The sequence below is a fragment of the Ambystoma mexicanum genome, chromosome 11, assembly GCF_040938575.1.
Source record: "Ambystoma mexicanum isolate Mex_15411 chromosome 11, UKY_AmexF1_1, whole genome shotgun sequence".
NCBI classification, from domain to species: Eukaryota; Metazoa; Chordata; class Amphibia; order Caudata; family Ambystomatidae; genus Ambystoma; species Ambystoma mexicanum.
Genome location: NC_090934.1, coordinates 467,260,387 through 467,286,824, shown reverse-complemented (window position 1 = coordinate 467,286,824; position 26,438 = coordinate 467,260,387). Strand labels below are relative to the sequence as shown.

The 26,438-nt window shown below is 40.8% G+C and overlaps 1 protein-coding gene across 1 annotated transcript in view; it reads left to right on the top strand.

Moving 5' to 3' along the window:
- Positions 1-26,438, top strand: part of TSPAN18 (tetraspanin 18) — a 466,236-nt gene that overhangs the window by 138,409 nt on the left and 301,389 nt on the right. The gene's annotated exons all lie outside the window — the stretch shown is intronic.

The window sequence follows — 26,438 nt, the reverse complement described above, 5'->3', positions numbered from 1 at the left end:
AAAGTAGGTACAAAAAAATTAGTGATATCTGTGTTCGGTTCGCGGACACACTTCCCTTTTCGCTCCGCGGACAGTGTCCTGATTGGCCAATCGTCTTGCGTGATGTTCACGGACATGCAACGTGTTCGCTGATTGGACGGCGTGGAGCGTGAAGCGCGTCAGATTTTTCGGTAGCGCCCGCCATCTTGGATTCGCGGATGTCCGCGGACAGCGCGGTGAAACTTTGTTCAAAATGTGTATTTTGTAGAGTGTGTTGGTGTGTAGGAGTGTTTGGGGAGGGTGGGAGTGTATGAGATAGGATGAAAGTTGTGTTTGTTATGTGTTAGACATTCTTTTTGTGTTTGATTTGTTTGCGGACATCACAGGTGTTCTGAAATGTTCTAAATAAACTGACTAGGAGGTGTTCTAAGGACTCAATATGTGTCGGTTTTGTTCGCAAGCAAAGTGAAACTGTTCTAAGAACACTCACGGTGTCCGGGGAGTGTTCGTAGGGGGTGTCCTGAGGACGCTGTCCGTATTGTTCTCTGTCAAGTTGAATGTGTTCTAAGAACACCCGCGGTGTCCTGAAATGTTCGCAAATAAACAAAATGGGGGTGTTCTGAAGATGTTTTTGAGAACACTCCCGGTGTCCTGAAATGTTCGTAGGGGGTGTCCTGAGGACGCTGTCCATATTGTTCTCTGTCAAGTTGAATTCCTGAAATGTTTGCAAATAAACAAAATGGGGGTGTTCTGAAGACGCTTCTAAGAACACTCGCGGTGTCCGGGGAGTGTTCGTAGGGGGTGTCCTGAGGACGCTGTCCGTATTGTTCTCTGTCAAGTTGAATGTGTCCTAAGAACACTCGCGGTGTCCTGAAATGTTCGCAAATAAACAAGATGGTGGTGTTCTGAAGAAGCTTCTAAGAACACTCCCGGTGTCCTGGAATGTTCGTAGGGGGTGTCCTGAGGACGCTGTCCGTATTGTTCTCTGTCAAGTTGAATGTGTCCTAAGAACACTTGCGGTGTCCTGAAATGTTCGCAAATAATCAAGATGGTGGTGTTCTGAAGACGCTTCTAAGAACACTCGCGGAGTCCGGGGAGTGTTCGTAGGGGGTGTCCTGAGGATGCTGTCCGTATTGTTCTCTGTCAAGTTGAATGTGTTCTAAGAACACCCGCGGTGTCCTGAAATGTTCGCAAATAAACAAAATGGGGGTGTTCTGAAGACGTTTTTGAGAACACTCCCGGTGTCCTGGAATGTTCGTAGGGGGTGTCCTTAGGACGCTGTCCGTATTGTTCGTTGTTAAGTTGAAAGTGTTCTAAGAACTATCGCGTTGTTCTGAAATGTTCGTAGGGGGTGTCCTGAAAACGGTGTCCGTATTGTTCGCTGGCAAGTTCAAAGTGTTCTAAGAACACTCACATTGTTCGCGGACATTAAAAGTTTCCCATAGATCATAGTTGAAATGTTTGACTCTATGGATGTGATATGCTGCGGTGGTTGTTGCCAGGGCATACAGTCTTGGGTGCATGGCCATTTGGCGATGCACCCAAGACTGTATGCCCTGGCAACAACCACCGCAGCATATCACATTCATATTTGCTTATAACTTTGGGTGAACAACAAATGTATAAGGAACAAAGGTATTAGATACTATGGATGTGATATGCTGCTATGGCTGTCCTTATTATTGTATACTTACTGTTTGGTCTAATAATGAGAGTCCATGTTTGTCTTCTTCATTTCTCTGATAAAAGAAAATAGCATGTTAGTATTAGTATTTTGTAATGACTTATTACATTGTATAAGAAATATACTTTTATTTTTTTTTCGACCCTCATATTTAGTAGAGTACAAATCAGAGTACTGTGCAATTTGCTCAGTTTCTGTATTTGTTGCTAAAATCATTGGGTCTGTGGGAGAAAAAAAATCCATGTTGGATTAAAAAAAAAAACCTTTTTCTGTTATGCTACAGTTTATTTGTTTGTTTGTTTTCTGTGTTCACTTGTTGTTTCTGGCTAATGCTTTATACTTTGCTTTGTTGTATTTATTTTGGAGCAGTAACAGATTCTTCATTTGTTTTGATATTATAAAATTTTGGAGCAGTTAGATACCAATTGGCATATTCTAACTGTCTATTTTTTTAATATATTTTAGTGGTTTTGATTTATCTATTTGGATATTGTTACATTTTGGGACAGTTAGATACCAATTGGCGTATTCTAACTGTGTATTTTTTGTTTGGCCTAATTTAGTGGTATTCATTTATCTGATTAGTTGTTGTAGAATCTTTGAGCAGTTAGATAGCTTTTGGAGTATTCTAACAGTTTATATTTTTTTAACACAAATTTACTTAATGGTTTAAATACAGTTTATTTATCAAATTCTGGTTTTAAGAACATCAAATAAGCGTTTGTAAGATTTGCTGGTAATCTCTGCTTTAGAGTAATGGTACTATCATTACATTCAAACCATCCACATTTCTTTTTATATATGCAGTGTAGTGCCCTGAATTGGTTGTGGCTCCTGCGTGATAGATTATACCTATTGTTGTGAAGGTTTTCTTACCAAGTGATATTTGACCATGTGTGAATCCAATCAGCTTGCAGTTGTTTTTGGTACCATCTGCATTGTAACGTAGAAGCATTAGTATTACGTATTTACTATGTGTTTGTATTACTAACGTGGAGCGATTATCTGAATTGCAGGTAGAGCATAATCTACCATGGTTTGCATTTTGTACAAGTTGCTGAAATGGAATGGATTCACAATTTGGTATTGATATATATATGAAGCGTTCATTGGGGATTTCTTCTTGTGTCACATTGTTGCAGAGAGTGCATGTATGTTTCCACGTGTATGAAATCTGAAAGATTTCATTTATAGGTATGTTTTTGTTTTCCAGTACTTGTAGTAAGTACATTAGAAATTCTTGTGGATCTTTCTGTGAGTTTATAGTGAATTTCACCATTCCAGCACAGTAGTACAATTGTCGTCTTATTCCAAAAACACTTTGTGTTGTCAGGATTATTTGCTGCATTTCTGTGAAGTACTAACATTTGCAAACACAATGGGTCTGTACTGTGTAAGTAAATTTTGTCAACAATTGGTGGTAATTGAAATAGAATATGCATTGCTACATTTGCATAGCAACGTACACCAACTATATTTGAGAATTTAAATGGTCCAGGTAGTTCTGTATCTAACTGCTTTTTTTGGAGTTTGTCTTCCTTCTTTAAAGAAGTACCTGGTTTACTTTCTCTAATTGATTCTTTTTTGTTTGTGGTACTTGATGAAGTACCACAGTTTCTTTTACTCACTTTGGAGGATTTGCAGGGACGTCCTGTTGCATTTCTGTTTGATTTAGTTTTCTTTTACAACGTTTTAGTTTTTGTGGAACAGAATATGTGTTTAGATGGGGAGTGTATAGTGAGCGAAGTCTATTATATTCTAAAATGCAAGGAATATCAGCGTTTACTTTACTTGCATCAAAGTTGATTAGAAATAGACCGTCAAGTGTACGTAAGCGTGATAGTGCTACGTAGCTCATGCCTTCTTTAAAGACTGTGTTACCAATATCTATCATTGCTTTGTCTAGGGTAAGACCTTGTGATTTATGAATCGTGACTGCGTATGCAAGAGTTAGAGAAAATTGTTCTCTGCGTACATACATATCTTTGAAGAGAAGGAATTTAGCTGTTGAGTGTCCTATCCGTTTTACTTCTGAAAGTTTGTCAAAGAGTATATTGACAAACTGAATTTTGTTGTCACGTGGGTATGTTTGAAAGCCAACAACTGTACCCAGTGCTCCATTTACTAGTCCTTGGTCCACGTCAAGGTTACGTTTAAGCATTACTCTGCAATTTAAGGATAATTTTAACATCTTTTCTAAGCCTGCTGTGTTTGATATTGATTTTTCTAAATTATTTATTCTTGTTGTGGCTTGGTCACACATGGGTAGTGTCATACCATGTACATCTAGTTTGTCTGTGGCGCTAATTTCCATTATTGGTTGCATTTCTTTACTTAACATTATTTCATTGAATTTGAGACAGCTTGCAAGAGTTGGCATTAAGGCCATACAATTGACATTTTTGTGGGCTAATTGTTCCATAACATCTGTAGCACATGCATTATCGCCATAAAGTGCATTAATGTGCCGGGTTTTCAATGTTGCTTCTGCTTCTTTAGAAAGTATACCAACTCTCAAACTTTTTAAAATGTTGGCATAAGTTAGATCTGCAGATTGGCGCATGTTTTCTGTTAATTCTCTGTAATTGGAAATGTTGCCAAAGGTTGACATTTCCAATGCTGCCAACAGTTTTACGGCAGAGTTTGTGCCCTAATGTTTTAAAAATAGGTTCACCTTTTGCTGGTGTTAATTGAAGCAGATCTCCAAAAACAATAATGTGTTCTCCTGCAAAGAGCTCTTCATAGTCTGTTTTGAGTACTTCTTGTAATCTGAGGTGAATCAAAGCTAACATCAGGTTGGAGACCATGCTCACTTCATCTATTAGTAGCATTTTCATTTGTTTCAATACTGTGCGTAATTCCATTGCAGCTTCTGCAGAAAGTTTGTAATAGTCTAATTTGTTCTGGTGTTCTACTGGTAATAGTAGTAATCAGTGTAATGTAACACCACCTATGTTGTAGGCAGCTAAACCTGTGGGGGCAGTGACAACAGCTGACAGTTTGTTGTTTGTCAATTGTTGAAGGAACTTACTAATGATTTTGATTAGGAATGTTTTGCCAAAACCAGCTTCACCACTGACGTACAGTAGTATAGGTTTATAATTATGGCAGGAACATTCTTTATTTTCATGTTTTACACCATGTGCAATTTGTTTTGTTACTTCTTGAAAAATGCTACTTTGCTCATTGTTTAGTTTTGATTGTAGTATAGTTAAGTCTTCCTTATCTTCATACTGACACATGGTGTTTTCTACTTCTATCATAGCTAATTCTGCCTCATTTGTTATTAGTGGTTCTCCCAGTGGTTCTTGACTTCCTGTTACAGAAGGTTGACTACTGTCAGGAGTATCCTTATCTAGTTGGCATTGGAGTTCTTCTTCATGTTGCTGTTCATTGTGCAACATTATTTTGTACTGTGTAAAGTTTACATCAGTTATAGTGCTGTAATTTGCTTTGAAAGCATCCTCATATGAGTCATAGTTATCTAGTAATTGTTCTCCTTTTCTCCATGGTTTGAAGAGTTGTAGCAGGGACATGTAATATACTTCTTTATGTTGAGGAGTCTTCAATGACAATCTGATATGATTAATTACATTTGGTTTAGTGAGTTTAACTGAGCTGCATTCACAGTCTGTCACTCTATATTTACCTTTTTTTTTCATCAGGTTTCATATTATTTTTGTATGTGTAGTTTTGGGCTATTTGGTATAGACACATGTTTTCCAAAGTATTACTTCTGTTTGGGTAGTATGTGTCCAATAAATTGTTTTTTAAAATGTCTTGGCTGTTGGGATGATCATGTTTGGCTATTGTTTCTATATCTTCATATGATTTTAGAACTCTTTTTCTAGATTTAGCTGGACCAGCCATACTATATTTTCAGATTTACCATACAATAAAGTACCAGTTAAACGATCAGCTGCTTCATAAGATCCACATTCTCTATGGGTGAGCATTTTTATGCCCAAGCTGTATAATTTCTGAGATACTGTTTTATCTGATGACAGGTCATTCCAGAGGTCTTGGAGCTCTGTCTTTTCAGCTTTAGTTAAATATGCTGAGACATATCGTGCAACTGCAGCAGAATTGTCTGCAATGTACTGCACATCTATGTTTGCATTCCATAAGTGGGCAATGATTGCATTATAATCATTGATATATTTTTCTTCTTCTTTTCTTTTTATGTAATATGTATTTTTAGGTGACTTACCTTTAACACTATGTCTAACTGAAGACATCAGGTTGTTTACTTGACCTGTATTTGTAACTGGTCTAGGGAAACCAAATCGGCATTTGATGTAGTATTTGCCTTTGTTTTTGTATTTGCGACGACAATATTTTCCACATTTGTGTCTTTGAAATTGTAAAATGTGTGCACGAAGATCACTATTTGTGGCTTCGGATGGAATTTCACAAGTGACATATTTTTCAATAAACTGTAAAACAGTGGCATCACTGTCTTGACCAAATTTAGGAGCATCTTTAATCCATAAAAGCATGTGGATATGTGGTGCTCCTCTGGCTTGGTATTCTTTTCTCCAAAAGAAGTGTTGCACTTCTCCAAGGGGAGGAAAAGTTTTATTACAAATAAAATGTAGCATAGCAATGAAGCGATGGTGAAAATATCTTGAAACATTAACAGGATCCAAAGAACAAAGTTCTCCAGGTGTTAGAATATCTATGTTTGTTTTGTTTTTATTTGATATGCGTAGGAAATCATGTAAATCTTCCCATGCATATTCTGCACAACTTAATGTAACAAACCAAGTGGGTGGGCCAAGGTTTCTGATCATACAACGTACATCTCCATGACGTCGAAACCAGTACTCTTTAGTACCACGCATATTTGCTAATAGATTTGTAATATTTGATTCTAAAACCTCATCCTTTTGTTGCTCTTTCTCTAATAATTGTGTAGCTGTCATATTTTGAAAGTGTGATCCTGATTTTAATATGTGTGCAACTCCGTAACATAAAGTTGTTGGTTCACTTTCAAAGAGTAGGTGGAATATGTATTCCACATTTTGTCTAAATCTGGGATCTTCAGAATACATCCGTAATGAGCAGTATTCTGAAGCTGATATTTGAATAGGTCTATCATCATACCTTCCTCCTTTGCCAGTACGAAAGAGTAGAGGAAAAGCACGTGCTTCTATACTTTTTTCCCATATACTGATTGGCGATCCTTTTGTTTGACGCATTTGGTAAGTTTCCAGTACATCTTGTACGGTGTCATTACAGTGCAAAGGATGAATTGTATAATGGTCTAAAGTATTTGATATTGTAGCAGGATCTAGTAGCTCAAATTGACCAGCTTCTTGTTTTTCTTGAATTATTTCAGTTGTATCTTTCAAGTTTTCTTCAATATTAATTTCTTTGTAATATTCATTATTCTCTTTAAGATATTGGAAGGCTTGTCTAACTTTATATAAATCTACCAGCTGTTGCCATATTTTTTTGTCTTTTGTAGGTACTCCATTTACTAATATAATTAAAGATTGCTGCATTGGACGTTGCACTTCTAGAGTATGCACATTTTCTTTTAGATTTAATGGTAAATAAACTACTTTTCCACGAATGCCTTTTACCAATTCAGAGGGAGGTAATTTTGCTGTTTTTGGTTGAAGGCGTATTATTGCTTGAAATGGGTGTACTGTTTGAATTATGATGCTCTCATATAAATTAAGTTGTTGTAGAGGTTTTGGTACTGGGTATAATTCCAAATTATTTGTGATAGAACGTGAAGGAGTTTGGTTGTTGTCAAGTTTTGTAGTGCAATAACTGCAAAGTATTAAGGGCTCAGTTATTTCATATTTGTTTTCTGCTACAAGGTAGAGAGCTAATTCAAACCATTTAGAATCTTCATTGTCTTCTATTTTGTATGATAGGTCCACAGTTTTTGTGTTACTTTTATAAAAAATTCTACGGCAACATACACATACATGGTTTGGTACTTCAGCTGATGTACTTTTAAATTTTAGTATTTCTTTTTTGTATGTGTTTAGCAAAAGGTTGCCATGTGTAGAATTGTTGCTTAATTGGTTTAAAGCTATTTCATTCTGTAAATGGCTTTCACTTCCAAAATATTTTTTCTGGATATAGTGAATTTCTTCAAGTAGGTCTTTTGCTGTACCATATAGAAGGATGTTATTTAACTTTGCTAGTGCTAAAGCAGGACTTTTAGCATAGTACAGTTTATAGACTAGATTTCTTATAGTTGAATGATGTGTTGATATCCTTTTGATATCATGGAAAGTGGTTTTACAAGTAGGTCCTGTAATGCAGGCCAATGAATGTCCTTGTAGTCCTGTGTACTTGCGCACTGGACAGGTATCTATATTTTGCAGTAATTTAATTTTGATTTTGTCTTTGCTTTTTACATATTTATTGAGGAATTGGGGTAAAGATTTGAAACATTGTTTGGGAATGTTACACATTGACGTGCATGGCCATTTGTACACTAGACATTCTGATTCAGTTGAATGGAGGGGTAATTCTAAGTTTTCAGGGCATATTTTTGTAAGGAGTACTTCTTGTTCCATTATGGTATTATTCACTTTTTCATAACCTCGACCAGTGCTATTTATGGCAATTGTATTCGTTTGCTTTTGTTTGTACGCTTCTTCATTAAAATATGGTTCTGTGCTCGTAGTGTGATTCCATTCACCTCCGCAGATACTTAAGAAGTTATTTCTGTTGACATTTCGCTTATTGAGAAGTCTTTTTTGTAATTTAGTTATTAGTTTTGTTAGTGGTTTCATTTTGTTTAACAGTAAAATAAATACATTTCTTTTGAGAAGAATTGCACTGTCCATCAATGCTTCTAAGATTAATTTCCTACGATAGGTTTTAAGCTTTGAACCTGATTTCTCTCCTGTTTTTGTAAGATTTTGAAGGACTTTGTGACGGTATATTTTGGCTAAAATACTTTTCTTGGTATGCTTACTTTGCACTATATTAAAATTTCAAGAAGTAGTTTTATCTGTACTGATAGCTGATTTTCTCTGTTAATTGTTTTTTGGTTTGTTTTACATTTTGATAGAGGAAGCGAAGTTGTTGTACTTGAAACTTCTTGTGTTTCACTAAATGATTGTATTAGCTGTTTTGTTTCAACTTTTTTTTACAAATTCTGCTAGAGATGGATGCTTATGTTGGACACCTTTATTTTCATTTGCTCTACTTTTGCGTTGCTTTCTACGGACTTGACTTTTGGTAGGCATTCTTTAGGGTCTGTTGAAAAAAATAAAGAAGATATGGGTTGGGGTGTTCTGGAATGTATGTGTGCTGTGTGCATGAGCGTTTGAGTAAGATGATAAAGATGTATGTAATGGTGTGTGATTGTGCATTGGGAACTAAAACTAGTAGGGATAGGTATTCTTGAATTTATGTGTTACTAAACTGGGGTTCAGATGACAAAAAAAAAGTAAGCTAGTGGTGTGGAAAAGTACAAATAGTAAATCTAATGTATACAATTAAAACAGTTGTTTGTTCTATAATATGAAAATTGTAGTGGTTCAGTTGGCTAATTTGTGTGTCCAAAAATAGAAATTTGTGGGCCATTCTGGCTGTAAATCGCTGTTTAAGACATGGAAATTTTTGGACAAAATGGTACAAAATCTCTATTTTTAGAAATCGAAATAGCTCGTATTAATGTTATAGTATATTTGATTAATAATACAAATATTATGGTGATATTTTACTTACTTTTTTTTTAAATTAACAGGTAACTTCTTAGTTTTTTCTTTCTTCTTCGAATTCGGCTGCTTCTTTTCAGGAAACTGGTCTTCACTGCAATTGTAAAAGCTTCAAATTAGTAACTTTGTTTCTATATAGCACTGTTTTTAATTTAGATATTGATGTTTTTAATTGAAATCCTCAGTGCCTTCTGTAAAAGCATTAAACTAATTTATTTACATAAGATACATTGCATCAGTTCAGTACATATGATATGTTCTTAATGAACAAATTGTATTGAATGACTAACTGTAGCAAAAAAAAATATCTTTACTATGTCTTGTGAAATTTATAATATATTAGTGAATACGACTATTTCTGTAAGTAAACTGTTCTAGGTAATAGCGCCTCAATGTCATGTCTAATTTAAAGTAATTAAGTAAATAAATAAATAAAAACAAAAAATATGAAATTGTATAAGTATTTTTATAAAGGTTTAAACATAGATTGTGTTTGAATGCAATTCTGTTTGAATATATGTAGTCTATATATTTCATTTAAAAAATGTTAGTTTAACATGATTTGAGTGTGTGTGTATAAAGAAAGTAAATAGTATAAAGGTTTATAAGTGATAGCTGATTTTAGGAAATTGAAAAAAGTACAGTAAATTCATTTTACAGATTTTACAAGGTAAAAGTCTGTTTGAAAATGTGTTCATCTACTATACAGAAAATATGCATACCTGAAGTTTGTGTTCATGCATATGGATATGCATGGAGCTGCAAGTAGAAATCTTGAAGACTTGCACAGTATTTCTGGTAGATGCTGCTTGCCAATGATATGACACTTGTACTCAGAGAGGTTCAGAGTACATTTGCAGTGCTGATCTATGATGATGCAGTTAGATGTAGAGGTCTTGAATGTGATTGGTGCATGGTCATGTGATTTTTGAGGTACATCCAATGAGGGAATGGCAGAGAGAGTGTAGTGGAAATGGTAGAAGGGCTGTTCATGTTACGATATGTCCGCTGACATGGCGGTAGTTCGCGGACATCGGGAGTTACATCCGGGGATTTTTGGGTTCAGAAGTCATGCAAATGAGAATAAGCACTGAAAGGGATTGGTCAGGAAAGTTTGGTGGGTGTGTTGTGCCAGGAGAGATTTTCTCAGATACTCTTTTTGCTGAGGGAACAAAATATAGCTATGGCTGTGTGTTTCAGAAAACAGATTGTTTGGATTTAGGAGATTCGTGGATACATTGGTTGAAGGTGCATGCAGAAAGCTGTGGAGTAGCTGTAGATCTTGGATTCCCACATGTGGAAGTACACTGGCATGGAGTACGTGGAATGAAGTGGTTGGACTTGATACCTCTCTGTGCTACTTTGGAGACAGAGCAACATCCAGACATAATTGTAATTCATTGTGGAGGGAACAGTTTAGGACATGTGACTGGAGTTTTTTTGCAATTTGCTATGGAAGAAGGACTTAGGAAGGTTATGAACATGTTTCCTAATTCTCAAGTGATATTTTCACGGATTGCGCAGAGACAAATGTGGCTTCGTTCTTCTTCATTTGGTCCACAAATGGAAAAAGCAAGGCGCAATGTTAATAAGGCTGTTTGTGGCTTTCTAAGAGATTTTGGCATGTCTTCTTTTCACAATGAAAATATTATGTTTTGTAGTACATACATTTTTCACAGTGATGGAGTCCATCTTACTTATGCTGTCAATCAGATTTTTCTGAGAAATGTACAAAATGCATTGCGACCTTTTTTGGAATTACAACAACGATTTTGAAGTAGATGTTAAGCATTTACAATTTTTGACTTACAAACACCACCCAAAGGCTCTTTTCAGAGCCACCACTTCTTTCCAGAGAAAATTAAAATGTTTGTGATGGCAACCCAATTTTTTTAATGTTCGCTAACTGTCCGCGGACTTCTAAAAAATACAAAGAACCCTGCTTCATTTATTTTCACTTCTATTTTTTAACTGGGAAAGGCGGCTCTGAAAAGAGCCTTATTTTTTTTGATTTTCGTAATTTTGTATTTTTTTTGGTTTTTCAGACACGACACACTAGGAGTGGAGGGTAAAGGGGGGGACACCAACCACAGGGATAAGAAAGGGCGAGCTGAGAGAGGAAGATGTAGAGTGGGTTTTATTTGGGTAGTGAGCAGGTCTTCTCGTGCTCTGAGACGATAGTCTCAAAAGCACTCCGAAGTCGCTCCCCCCTGCAGAGTACTGTGTCACAGTACATACATACAACTGTGACCCTCGAAAGGTAAGGGTCATCAGCATTCTGTATGGCCTGTGAGGCAGCTTGAGAAAGACGCTGTCCCACAGAGGTGGTCCTTCTGGTGACAGGATCATAAACAGAGGATGAAGTAGAGGAAATCAACCTGCTACGTTCTTCACAAGGTACAACCCTGCGAATAGCCCCAGAGTGAAATGACCTCAGGTGTCGCTTCATAGTAGTGGTCCCAAAGCTGTACTTACCGTGCTTCCCGCGACTGAGTATCATTTTGCACTCATTGCAGGTAACACGGTTCGCACAAGCCTTAGGACCATTCCCATGAATGGTAAATAACCGCCACACCCAAGACTCACGCTTAGTGCGGGTAGTAGGGATTTCCTCTACCTCATTCTCATCATCCTCTTCTTCCTCCTCCGCATCCTCACTCCTGTTCCCCTCTTCAGGCCCTTGGGGAGGTGATGGTGGTGGAGGGGGTGGGGGTGGTGCTGAAGCAGGTGCAGCACCAAGTGGCAGATCAGCAGCCAAGGATGCCATCTCGATGATGGTGTAGTCTGCAGGTGGCAGCAAAAATCACTGTGTTCTGAAGAATAGCCAGAAACACAATGGGAATAAGCTCTTGGGCGTGGTCTTTTATAGGGGTGCTTGTGCGCGGTCCGCGGACATGCGCACTGTTCGCGGACAGATCGAACACAAAAAAAGGATCGAAAGTTTCAAAAGGTATATAGAAACTCAAGATTGCTATGTGGGACTTGTGGCATGGTGAGATTTTATTGAAAAATATTATGGATTAACTGAAAATGTACTTTTAAATTGTTCGGGGACACGAACAGTGTCCGCATTTCAGGACACACGATGAGCGTGGGCGCGGTCATATGATCCGTTTGCGAACTAGTCCGCGAAGGAAGCGCCTGTCCGCAGGACACCAAGTGCACGGAGACTGGTTAGCGCATGCGCATTGATGTCCTACGGACACTGATTGGGTTCTGAAGTAATTAAAAATGTGTCACACGTGAAACGAACATTTCAGGACACCGCGTGTGTTCTTAGAACAGTTTAAACTTGGTAGCGAACAGTAAGGACAGATATAGTGTTCTTCAGGACACGTGTAATTTAGTTTATGTACGAACATTTCAGGACACCAATTGTGTTCTTAGAACAGTTTCAATTGGGTAGCGAACACTACGAACAGGTATAGTGTTCTTTAGGACACTTTAATTTGTGTTTGTTTACGAACAATTCAGGACACCGCGTGTGTTCTTAGTATAGTTTCATGTTGCTAGCGAACACTACGAACAGGTGTGGTGTTCTTCAGGACACCTCCATTTTCGTTTATGTACGAACATTTCAGGACACCAATTGTGTTCTTAGGACAGTTTTAAGTTGATAGCGAACATTACGGACAGATATAGCGTTCTTTAGAACACTTTAATTTTTGTTTCTTTACGAACATTTCAGGACACCACGTGTGTTCTTAGAACAGTTTCAACTTGCTAGCGAACAGTACGAACAGGTGTGGTGTCCTTCAGGACACCTCCATTTTTGTTTATGTACGAACATTTCAGAACACTCGCACTGTCCGCGGACACTTTTATTGTTTTTTTTTAAAAAAACGGAAACTATTCACAATACAATATAAAAATTAAACTTTATTTAACATATATTAATAATTTATGACAGATAAGGTGAGACAGAAACAAAAACAGGAGAATTTGGGATTTCAGCATGATTGGTATTAGGTGAAGAAGGGATGGAAATCTCATCAAAACGTTTTGGATTATGGAGAGGGTTTGGGGATAATTGACTGGGATATGGTGAGGAGGGACAAGTACATGTGGGGCAATGGTACGAGGTTTTTGGTTTGAAATGATTTTCTACAAAAGTTTTTAAATTATTAAAATTAGCCAACAATACATCCATTTTTTCTTCTATATTGTGAAGACTGTTATCCATAACAGGGTTTTCTGAAGTTTTTTCTATTCTGGTATGCTCTGTACAAAAAAATAATATATATGTTAAATGTATATTAAAAGAATAATAAATAAATGGTTTATATTGTAAAGTGTTTACCATTAGTTTCACTATCTTGTGACATTTCTTCATGTGGGAAATTGTCCTCTAGCCATTCCAGAGTACTAGACATTTCTGTGAGAAAAAAAAAAGATAATATATTTTTTAATCTAATACAGAAAGTTTATAAATATATGAGTAAAATGAAGTACACTTACTATTTCTGGTAAGATAAGTCCTATGTATTCAGTGGGTCTGGTCTTGTTCTCAGTTCTGTTGTGTCTGTGAGGTAATTATGTTGGAAGTCAATTTATCTTCTTGTGGTATATTCCATTTCAGAACATATTGTATTTAAATGAATGGTTAGTGTGTTACATATATGGGTTATATTTCTTATGTATTACTATATATAATGTGTTTGTGTGCTGCTTTTTGAATTTGTTAAATGTTCCTATATTATTATGATATAACAATCAAACATACCCCACCATCCCCCCCAACTCAGAGTTTTTAGGTAGTGGTGCTGTTTTCCAAACATGTCCGCGAACATTAAATAAGTTTGCGGACATCAAGTTCATAAGAATAGATCTAGTCAGTTCCATATGGCATGTATATAAAGTCAAAGTCATTATTGTTAAGTTGTGCTACTAAAAAACTATGAAATTCAGTGAAAAAACTTTGTTAAAGGGACGTTATGGTTAAGTTGCGCTACTAAAAACCTATGAAATTCAGTGAAAAAAACTTTGTTAAAGGGACGTTATGGTTAAGTTGCGCTACTAAAAACCTATGAAATTCAGTGAAAAAACTTTGTTAAAGGGACGTTATGGTTCCAAGTAAAACCGAAAAACCCTTGAAATTCGCCAGTTATGGTAAGCTAAGCAACCATAACTCGCGCCACCACCGTGCACTGCTAAGACTAACACCCAGGACATCAAAGATGACATCACAAATGTTCAAACTTTAGATTTTATATATTGAGCTGGCACATGTTTGGAGTATTGGCTCTCATCAGGGCTCTTTAATAATGTGTTGTTGATTGGTTAAGGTGTGTATGATGGGAAGGCTAATTGATACAGGAAAATGAGCCGGGGCACATCAAGGGGGTGTGGCCTAATGGCGGCGGGTCCCCTGCGGGCTCATTAAGCCACTCCCCCACAACAAACCTTGGCTTAATGGGCTAGAGGTACCACTGCCGGCAGCCTTTTGTAGCGATCAGCACCCTCTCCCCTTTTGGGAAAGGGTGCTGATCTCTGCATTTATTTACTAACAACTTGCCTGGCAGGGGGCAGCGCCTCGCCTTTTTAGCCTTAATGGTAGTGCAGCCCCTTGCCGGGCATCATGCCTGTGGAGGAACAGCAACACCATTAAGGCTGAAAAGGTGATGTCGCTGGAAGCAGAAGAATTTTTTCATGAAGCCTGAAGCTCCCGGAATGAGCAGGATCTTCAAGCTGTAGAACAAAAAGGCCTTGGCTTCCAGTGGCCACACCTTTACTTCAGTAATGGTGGTGCCAGCCGACAGGCATTACTTGAGTGAATGGATGCCTCGCAGGTGCCGACGCCACCATTATGGATTGAAGGATTTTCTTTCTGAAGCTCTCACATATAAGCAAGAGCTTCAGGCTTTAGAAAAATAGCCTTGTCCTCTAGCAGCCGGGGCTGCCAGGGGACACTGGTGAGCTGTGGCAGGGCCCTGCCTCAGAATGTTATTTCTGAGCCTGCCGGGGCTCGGCCCAGGCCACTTGAAGCCCTGGTTGTATCACATAATATCATGGTATGGCTGTTGATTAACTTCTCCTTAATTTGGGCTTGTGAACAAGTGGCGTTGCCAGTCATAATTAGTACTAGTTGATTGTGATCCGTGACCACAATATACAGGTCGAAGTGCTTGTATCCCCAGAAAACAGCCAGTGCGTCACTCTTTACATGAGAATATTGTTGCTGCCTTTTTTCTAGTAGGTGACTGGCATAGGATATGTGAACGCGCTTCCAGTATCCATCAATTTGGGTTAGTGCAGCCCTTAGCCACATGGGGGTCTCATCCAATGTGATATCTTTATTATAATCTGTATTTATCTGCCGGAAGGACAACGCTCTTTTGATCACAAAAGAATGTACATTAGATAAGAAATCAGATTTGATGGGAAGTGGTGAGCTTCTTACAACGGTGTGAGTTTGAGGGACATTCTGACCAGGTTGTGGAGGGGAGTAAATGGAACAGTGACAGGCAACAATATATAAGTAGACACACATAGATGAAGGCCCAGATACCAGAGGGTTTTGTGCGCTATACAAGTAAATAAACAAACAACCAACGTTGGACATTTTTAAGTGCAGGTAGGCGGTATGGCCAGCTTTGCTCGGATGTGACCATGATGGGTGAAGTGCTGGAGTGGAGGCAGAGGAAGTGAGAGACAGAGGCAGGTTAGAGGCGAGGGAAAAATGTTAGCTAGCAGGCAGATGAGAGGTAGGTTAAGAGGGTAACTATGAGGCGAGGAGGTAATCTTTTATTTTGGTTTTAAACAAATCCATGTGGACTGTTTCTTGGATGTCTGGGAGAAGAGAATTCCATGCAAGTGGAGCAAGAAGAGAGAAAGAGCAGAAGCGAGAAGAAGCATGTGGAGGGCGAGAAGCCACACAGGTCATGGAGGAGGCAGAGCAGAGATTACGAGAAGACTTGTAGCGCTGAATAGAGGAGGATAGATACAGTGGTGCCTTTCCGGGGATAGATTTGTGAACCAGGAGAAGACATTTATCTAAATTGATTTTAAGTGTCATTGGCTGGATCAAAAAAATACATGGTTGTGTCCTTCATTACAGCAGTCTAAAGAAATAGTGTCTCTCGGTCGTCCCACACCTAGTCTTTTTATGTAAGCCTACAACGGGTTCATGCGTTGTGGCTAATTCTGGAATTAAATAGCTACAGAAGCTCACCTGTTACAGAATGTGTCTGATCTCAGACATCATGCAGGGGGCCACATCCCTGTTTATGTCCTCCAACTTCTTTTGGTCAGTTGAGATGCTTGTTTCGTGCAATATGTATCCCAATAAATAGATGTGGGATTGAAAGACGGAATATTTTGCCTTGTTGAGGGTCTAACTACTTTCTCTATTATTTAAATACCACTGTCAGTCTGCCAAAATGTGTTTTGCCAGTGAGGAGTAAATAACAATGTTGTTGCTTACATTCGAAATGCCTTGTAATCCCACCAGCACTTCTTTGTTGGTAAGCTGGAATACCTCTGTAGCTGATGGGTCTCCAAAAACGAAACCCTTTCAGTGAACTAGTCCAACACTTGACACGAATGCTGTGGTTATCGGAAGCTTTCAAGGAAGGTACCTGATGATATTCTGCCTTTAGGTCTACCTTGTGTGACGAATCCTTGGATGTTGTCACTTCTCCCCTTCCCATGAGGCCAGGGAGGTGAGACCACTACCTGATATTCGCCCTGGGGGTGGTACTGAGTGGGAGGATCATGTGGGGAGGGACCACCTGCCCTTTGGGACTAGGGATGATTATCCAAGGAGAATCTGGTATATACCACTCCAGACCTCCTCACCTACTCCACCCTTGCCTTGTTACCCCATGTACAAGGTTATGTAACCAGAATCATAAGTGCTGGGACGAGGAAGAATCTAGACAGCCCAAAGGAGAGGTATAGCGCAAGTACTGAGATGAGGACGAGTCTAATCTACACAAAGGAGGAATATGGGACAGGTACTGAGATGAGGAGGCAATGCAGAAGCATAAAGAACACTCCTGGAACCTATAGTGAACATTCTAGTGGTTCCCAAATTCATAAGGGCCAAGTCACATTCAAAATAGAAGAGGGAAATCAGGAAAAAGAGAGCATCCCTCCTGAGAGGAACCACGAGTGTAGGGAACATTTCAGCCGCCGCCGAACATAAAGACTTGCCGACAATTTTACAGAGCAGGCTGAGGTGTCATCGAATGGTCCAGCATGGAAGGACCATCCGGCAAAGCGGAGCAGCAGAGGCCCAGATGGGAGAAAATCAGAAACAGCGTGGGCACGTGAAGATGTGCATGTTTTTGGCCACCAAACTCAGGCCAACCACTGCAGCATCTGAAAATGCAAGGGAAGCTGCAAGAAGCCCGAAGGGGAACACAGACTAGCCTTAGACCAACCGTAGAGCATCGGAAATCTCCAGACAGGTACCAAGGTTGCCGGGACGCTTGGTGGGGCTATGAAAAGGGGTGAAGGCAAGGAAGTGCGGGTCGGGTCCCACACCCACAAGAAGGAGAATCTGTCAGTCATCTTCATATTCGTAGTACCTGGCAGGTTAGTGAACCAGGTCTGCCAAACTACCAGCAGAGAATCCTACAGGTCTGTGACCCACAAGACTGGGAGTCAAGTCTAAGTTGGGGAGAAGTGTTCAAAATCATAGAAAGAGGCCAGGGAAAGAGAGTCATTCCCCCTAGCATTGTGAACTATACCGAAACCTGCAAAAAGGCCAGGGGGAGGGAGACATTCCTCCTGGTGTTGTGAACTGTAAAGCAAGCCTGAGAAAAGGCCAGGGGGAGGGAGACATTTCCCCTGGTGTTGTGAACTGCGACGTAAGCCTTAGAAAAGGCCAGGGGAAGGGGGCCATTCCCCCTGGTGTTGTGCACTGTGAAAGTAAAAGCCAAGAGCGTGTCAGAGCAAAGCAAAGGAAGGTCAGAGGAAAGAAGCCATTCCCCTGGCATTGTGAAAACACTCGGAGCAAGATACATGGAGAAAGGAGGCATTCTCCAGGAACCCAAAAGTGAAGAAACATCTATGGGCGATAAGGAATGTTGATGTTTGAACTGGAACTTTACCTTTTGAGTCTGAACTGAGAACTTTACTGCTTTACAATCTGGAACTTTGTTTCTGGCCATGGCAAGGGATGGAGACATTGGGAAGGGAGTCTCAGGTAAAGGTCCTGCATAAGAATTGAAACTGTGATCCGCTGTCCAGAAGAAGGGAGCCATTCTTCTGTCCCTTGCATGTTATACGTGTAAGGGACAGAAGTAGATTTTTGGCACATGATGGTGGACTTTTGATTTACATCAACATCCTGAATGAATCCTTCGCATTTAAGTTGAGGCAGGGAAAGCCCCCCCCTAGAGTTGGGGAGAGGTAGTTGTTTCTCTTAATTTCTGGTATAATAAACGTTTATGCCAACAGCCATGCCACCTGTATGTCAGTCTCCTCTTTCTGCACTCTTACACTTGGAAAACACTGTTGCACACCAAAGGATGGCAATACTGTCAGACTGCTGGGCTAGGGCCTCTTGCCCTCATAATGGATTTGTTTGGTAGTCTCATGTCGTTGCATATGTGAACTGCATTTGGTTATTTTGGTTTTGCTGCTAAGGCAAATGGGAGGGGGGTCCATGTTGTTGCGTCAGCCCCTTTCTCTAACTGCACATTTTTTGCAGAGGTTGTATGGAATTAGACCAAGTTATAGCACAACTGGATGGACTGGCAGGTTTAAGTGATGATGCTGTGACAAAATGATTACTGCTCTGCAGGAGAGTAGGGGTGAGTAGTTGATAAACACCCTACTCAGACCCACACTACCACTTAGTCATCCCAATTATAAATGTGAAACCAGTACATCCTGAAAGAAACAACTCCTTCGGGCAGGCTATACACTTTGGGAGCGATATGAGCTAGCACAGAAGCAGTCCAATGATAGTACCGTGGTACCAACTTATAAGAATGTCCAACCAATCTTCTATGAAAATAGGAGACTTTAATTAAACTAAAAATACACACAACTAATACAAAAAAAACTAATATCCCTCACCCACTGTAAGAGAAGACGCAGCACATGCAGATTTTGTAATGAAATGGGCCACTCTGTGTCTGAAGACAGGGATGCATGGGCAACATTTTCAGATGCAGAGTCACGTTCAATTAAGAGGTCTTTTAAAGATGAAGATTGGGATCTTACAATGTCTCTATGATGAGGGTGATGCCAATCCCAGAGTGCTTTGTTTTCAGCTAGTGGGGAGGGTAACCCTGGGAGATTCAATGATGGTGGAACCCTTCTGTGGACTGGCTACTCTAACACCATCCTCTCTCCTGTCTGATCTGCATCAAACAGTCTCTAGGAGTTAGCACCCTGGTGTGAGATCTCCATTGTTCTGGTAGACCCACCTGCAAGGCAGTGGTTTCTAACTAACCCCCTGGGTTTTATTTTCTGTCCTTTCAGGAAGTTGGCCAGCCTTCCCAGAGAGTCGAAAGGGTGTGGGGGATCCTGGGTCGGGTCCAAATGGTTGTTTTAAATGAAACCCACGGCAGATGCAAACAAGGTCCTGTCAGTGATATGAGTTGCTAGCAACCAGGCTAACGATTAATTGAAACTTAAAGGTTATGGCTTTTATAATTGTAAACTCCCAGAGGCTACCATGTCAAACCTAGACATGGAGTATATTTAAATTGTAATCTGCCACCAGGCCCTCTGAACACACAATTATATTATTTAGATCAGGCTATCCAGGATTAAACGCAGTTCCCAGCTGTTGGAATGTTGGCTTCCATCAAGCCTTTGGCAGGCATGCTCATGTCACTCTTAAGTGCCATGTTGCCAAAATAACAGGCAGCTACTGAGGGGTGTCAGTAGACCGGCTCAGAAAGGTCATATGTTTCCACTATACTTTTCATCATAGGACATTATGAAAGTGGGATCTGATTAGCTGATCTCACTTCCCAATACCGATTTCCCGGCATAATGTTTAATTAAACGCATAAAAGCTCAGGATATTCTGCCCTTGTGGACATCATTGTGTCAAAGACAACCAATTCCTTGAGTGATTATTTTGTTCTTGCAATCAAATGTCCAATTCATAAACCACGAATGCAGATTGCACCAATCCTAATACTTCAGCTGCACCACAACCAAGCAATTCAGTGTTTTCACTTCATCAGTGACATTAAAGTTTGCTGTCCCAATGTCCTGTTCGCTTTTGACCTCTGTGGTGAAGACCTGTTGTAATCTTAACCTCCAAATGTAAATATCTTTACTGTGGGTGCTTGCAGGTGAAGCCGAGGGCAAAGCATCTTGAAATGACAATGCAATCATGTTCACATACGACCCTGAGTCAATGAGTATCAGAAGGTGTACTCATTTTGTGTTCCAGCAGGTTTACTGACTTGTGTATTACACTTTGGCTGTCCTGGTTGCCAGTTTTGACTGTGCCTTTGGTAAGGATGTATGATGCCTCCTTCTCATCTTCTTTGCCTGTGGGAGGTTGTGGCACATTATCATCTCTTGTTTTAAGTGCAACTACTTTTGAACCTTGGGCATGGTTGACAGACAGTCTAGGAGAACAGTTACGCCCATTTATGTCACACATTCTGTTTGCCACCATCCACATTTGAGACCTGTGCTTGACACTTCACAGCACGTGGTAGTGGTCCTCTGCACTATTCACTGATGGACTCTTCCCCTCCCCATTGATTCGTCTCTGGGCATGGGCCCCTCTCAGAAAGCTTGCACACAAAATATTTTAACTACCTCTGTAACATATGGCATCAGAATTGTGATGACCGGCATCCTTTGATGAGCAGGGCACTTATCTCATGAGTGTGCAGATGAGAGCCAGATGATCCAGGTGGTCATGGAACATGTGTAGGGATTCCTGCAGATTCTGTTTGTCTTGGTGCAACTTGAATTATTCATAATCTGCACCAACCAATGGCCTGGAATACACACTTAATGCTTTCTTTGTAGCCGTATAAGACCCATCAATTTGGGTGAGACTTTTAACAGTTTATGAACTGTGATACCTGCCCGGAACAGTAGCTCAACCTTTTTGTTACATCATTGGTAAAGCCCATTTCTAGGTGTTCGAGCCACAGTTCCCACCATTCCAATTTTGGCCTAAAGGATCACCGGGCTCCATTCACATTAAATTCCACAATTTCTGTGCTGATGACGGGGGGTGGCCCACAATCAGCTTGTCTGTCAGTTCGATGCAGCGCCACCTCTGCCCAAGGACCTACACCTCATCATGATCCTACAACATGCTTGCCATGCCTGGAGTGGAGCCTTCACTCATAATTAAGAAACGATTGTAGATCAGAAGCTCCTGTGTATATGATGACCAGTACCCAGTAGCATGAGCACCTCTCAACTGTGTCCTTGGGGTGTGGCCCACTCTGGTGTTCTGAGTTCAGTAGTAAGAGATAAAATGCAACCAACACTTGGAGCTGCTGGCCAGTGCTGGCGTACAGGTGCAGTATCCTGGGTCGACTTCTGAAAAATGACCTCAACTGACCGAATAATCCACTGTGGTGCCAGTGGTGACTGCACTGTTGCAGAAGGTTTGGACCCGTTCATCACTAGTTGTTAGGTTGCCAGCAGAGATCAACCCTTCCCAGGGGACGATATGGGATGCATAGTTTGGGGGGGAGGGGTTGGTCCCTGCTGTGACAAATTAACTTCTGCCTTGCAGGAGTACAAGGATGAGTAGATACTAAAGTGCCCACTCAGCCCTCACACTTCTACAAACCAAGAGTCAACACAATCATAAAGATAAAACAGTCATACATATACCTCTTTGCCTTCGGTGGTAACATGGGGTGAGGGAAGGCTGTACTCTCAAGAGGGGTGTGAATGTGGTTCAGTAGCAACCCAAACAGTGAAGTATTACAGTCCAAAATAAAAACATGTCTAATCAATCAAGGGTCTATAAAAGTATCTACTATAAATAATCAAACACACCATGTAATAACTAACTAGAAAACATTGTAAAATCTCCCTGTAGAAGGAACACATAATATGCATAGATGAAATAGATGCAGCACTCTGGGTAATGAGGCAGGGGGGAAAATGCTATTTAAAGGCCACAATGTTCAAAAGCATATGTCTTCAGCTTGCAAAATTGATTAAAATGAACTTTCCAGTCTCTAGGGCCCATAAATGGACCAAGGCGACAGGTATCATTCAATAGTGCCTTTGCAGTTTCTTGATGGTTCAAAGGTTCAGTTCGAGGATGCAGCAAGCACAGTGATCCAGTGGGAAGCAAGTTTCGAGCCGGGGTTGAACGGGAAGGTAGCTGCAGTTTCAAGCGTTACTCCAGATTTGCAGATTGGGCAGTCACCAGGTTCAGTTCGATGGTCGAGGTTCGGTGGCAGCAATATGGTACCAGGATATGCGGACAAGTCAGGCTGATGATGAAACTTGGAGGTCACGGTCCGAGGGGCACCAGGTTTGATCGACTTACAGTGGTGGCGGTGATGAAAAAGGTGGAGGTTCGAAAGTTGTTTGAGTCAATGCGCTGATCGCAGTACATCTTGTTTTAAGCTGAGACAATGACGCGCTTCAGCTGACGTGGTGCAGTGCAAACTGGTTCAATTAGGTAAACTTGAAGTTTGTAGAAAAAAGAATGCCAAAGGCAGCTCTGGGGGGTCCTTTTGGCTCGGATTGTGTCAAACATGGCTCAATGCGGTTTGACAATGAAAACAAAACAGGTATTTTTGCTGTTCTGGCTTTCAGGTTCTCTGAGGCCCACTCCAGGGACTTGGGAACATGATGGGACCTTGTTCTCGTGCTCCCAAACCCAGAGGAGGCTGGCACACAAGCAAGGATCCTCCAACACGGTGGGTGGATGGGTACTGATGTGGCTGGCAAAGAGGCAGGTCTTGTTCCAGCATCAGGTCACCCCCCAATGGTCCCCAGTGATAGTTAGGAGACTGAGCTCTCGCATGCCTTGGAACACGTGCCTTCACAACTGGAGGGCTCTGGAAAAGACTGCTCTCCCAGCAGAGTCAAACAAAATATTTTTTAGTGATGATCCAAGTATGATTCAAGATGATTCCAAAGATGGCTCAACGAAGTGGTAGGAGACTCCTCCTTTTAAAGGTAACATTCTGCAGGTGATTGAACTAAATGGGAGTGCTCCTTTTGTGCCTGGGTCCAGGACAGCTGCATCTTGTGCGTCTGTCTCTGGCAGAGGGAGTTACCTACCCTCACAAAGAGATCAAAGAAGAGACATGGCCATTTAGGTTCCTGTCCTGTCATTTGACAGGCTCAGCCTGTCTGGCTAGAATACACATCCTCTTCCACAGCTGAGCTTGGCTCACAGGAGTTATACATATGTGGTATCAAATTGGATGTTGCTGTAATGAGCATAAGTAGTGCCATGCATGTGCCTTAAGCCAGGCATAGTGTCACCGGGATCGGTGATATCTTCGTCCGAAAGTGTAGCTTCTGAAATCTCCCCCTCCCCCGACTCCTCACCTTCTTCTTCCTTCCAAGAACCCTTCTTTTCTTTTCTTCGAGTAGACACCTTTTTTTTATGAAGATAGGGACGACCCCGGAAGGAAGCCACCGCGCCCCCCAAGAAGGGAGAACAGGGGGCCCACCCCCGGGATCGACCAAGAGGGGAAAAAGCCTTAGGCACAAAAAACCCCTGTAGTATCGTTGGGTGTCTTGGAGATGTGGAACCAGGAGTTCTTATAAGGTAAGATTTGGTAGCAGTGGCTGGAGACAACACGTGGAGTGAAGACTCAGAAAACACAGGCAGTCCATTAAGAGGTCCGAGGAACTGGTACACAGGCTAAGTGAGGAAGTACTAATGCAGCAAGCAAAGGCAGTCCAGGGGAACAGGCCGGAGTCTGGTACACGGGAGGTCACAGAAGCAATGCTGAAGGTAGACGAAGGAAGAGCGGAGAGAGTAACAGACCGGAAAAGGAAAAAAGCGGTAAGTGAAGATGGGAAGGTGGGAGGGGAAGCAAGATGGAAGGAGGGCAAGGGAGAATACTGCGGACCAAAAGAGAAAGGGAAAGGCAGACAGGTATAGCGGAAAGAATAACAGAAAGGATAGACAGGGTACGAGGACCCGACCAGCAGCAAGCGAGAGAGCAGCACGAAAGCCACAGGTAGCAAGCAGCACAGCCTACGGACGAAACCGGAAGCGTTGCAACGCGTCCGTGACCCGGAAGTGGTCGGTTAAAACACCGGGCCGCGGAGCGTCTAGCCAATCGGAATCAGCAAAAGGGAACCAGGAAATAGGGGGCGTGGCCGAAGCGAACGAAGCTAGGTTCCGCGTCGCCAGCGGCTCCATAGACGCCAGGAACTCGGCGGTATGACACATAGCTTATATTTATTAGATTTTACACTGTCACCAGTTTGGACTACTTATGATCATAGTTTTGGTACAAGGGTACATATTTTAAATGCAGCCCCTGAACTGCAGAGACTTAGCTGTCACTGCAGCTTTCAAATGGGCATCTGTAACCTCTCAACCTGCTCTGTGCCACTGGTGGAGCAGGCCCTGCTAACCAGGATACTGATGCAGCAGGACACGCATACACACTATGCTTTTGACATGGAACTTATAAAAGGCGAATCTGATCAGCAGATAATCCTTTCGAAGATGGAACTACCTGCATCATTTTATTTAATACAAATCAAAAAGGTCAGGACATTCACACCCTTGCCTGGTGGCAATTCATCACACCTGCTTTATGCAGGCGCCAGTCCATGTATTAGTCATCATTTTACCCGTGACCTGTCACATGATCTTTACATCACATGCAAATGGGCCCGTGACTTCATAGACATTTGGGTGGTCTAGATGGAATATAGTGCCAGGACCTACTTACTGATTTGTCTTTGGTGGAAGGACCAAATGTTGGTAGAGGGAGTTGTGTGGCTGGCTGTGACTATTCATCTCATCTTGGCATGATAGGCTACCACACATTTTTGTCTTTGGATGGCAGTCTGTCCTCCCACTGGCAGTCAAGTGAGAGTGGTGAGGATGCACGTGTGAAATTAGGGGGTGCTCCTGGACATCCAGTACACAATAATAAAATGCAGCTTCATTATATACAGTTTATTTGTGAATTGTAGATACATTGGCGCCCTCATCGTAGTTGTGGGTGAGGAAGTCAAGATTGCATATTCAGGAAAAGGTCAGTCAGCATCAATTGTTTCCAGACTGAGAAACAGAGAATTCTGTCAATTGTTGCAAGGAAAGGTGGTATTATTTGTTATGTTACCAGGTGTGTATAATTGTGTTCTGTATGATTCTCTAGTTTCGTGTACTGTATGTTTGTGGTTGAGTAGATCCGTATATTGTGAGGTTGGCATCCAGTGAACTTTGTGCTTCAGTGTAGTATGCAGTTGTGTAGAATACTATGTTGTGCATTATTTATCTGTGTAGTTCATTATGGTTTTGCAGATTCATTTAATTTGGATTTGTACAATTCAGTATAATTTGTTTATCATTTCATTGTAAAGCATGGGTGTGATATTATGTGTATGTGTATTATGTAATTGTGTTTGGTATAATCTATTACTAAGTGTTGATGAGATCCCTGCAAACATGGTTTTACATGATATTGCCATGGTCCTCAATGAACAAATGCCATGGGTTACCATATTTGGTTCATGATGTTGACCGTGATTAACCATTGATAACCACAGATGGCAAATGGCCCTGGAACAAACCATGGTCTAATGATGTTCAAGGTACAGTGGACCTTTAAGGCTGTCCTTGATCCCTAGGTTTTTGAACAACCAACTATCATTAATAATTATACATAGGCAATAACGTTTAGATGGTCTTGTATGTTCATACCAGTTTGTTTGGCATGTGGATTGTCAACAATTTGTATTATAAATGTAGTAAAAGGGTTAGTAATAGTCACCCCAGAAAGCTTGCAAGAGGTATTTTTGCGAGACGCAGCCAACCACTATAATATATGCCTGTTAACACTATCAGAGTATTGCATTCAGATAAGTTACCAGAGGGATGCACACACATGACAAACAGACCCTTTATGATCAATCAGGTTATCCTGTTGAAAACGATCGGCTGCATAGTGCTTATATCCACCTTTGAAGGA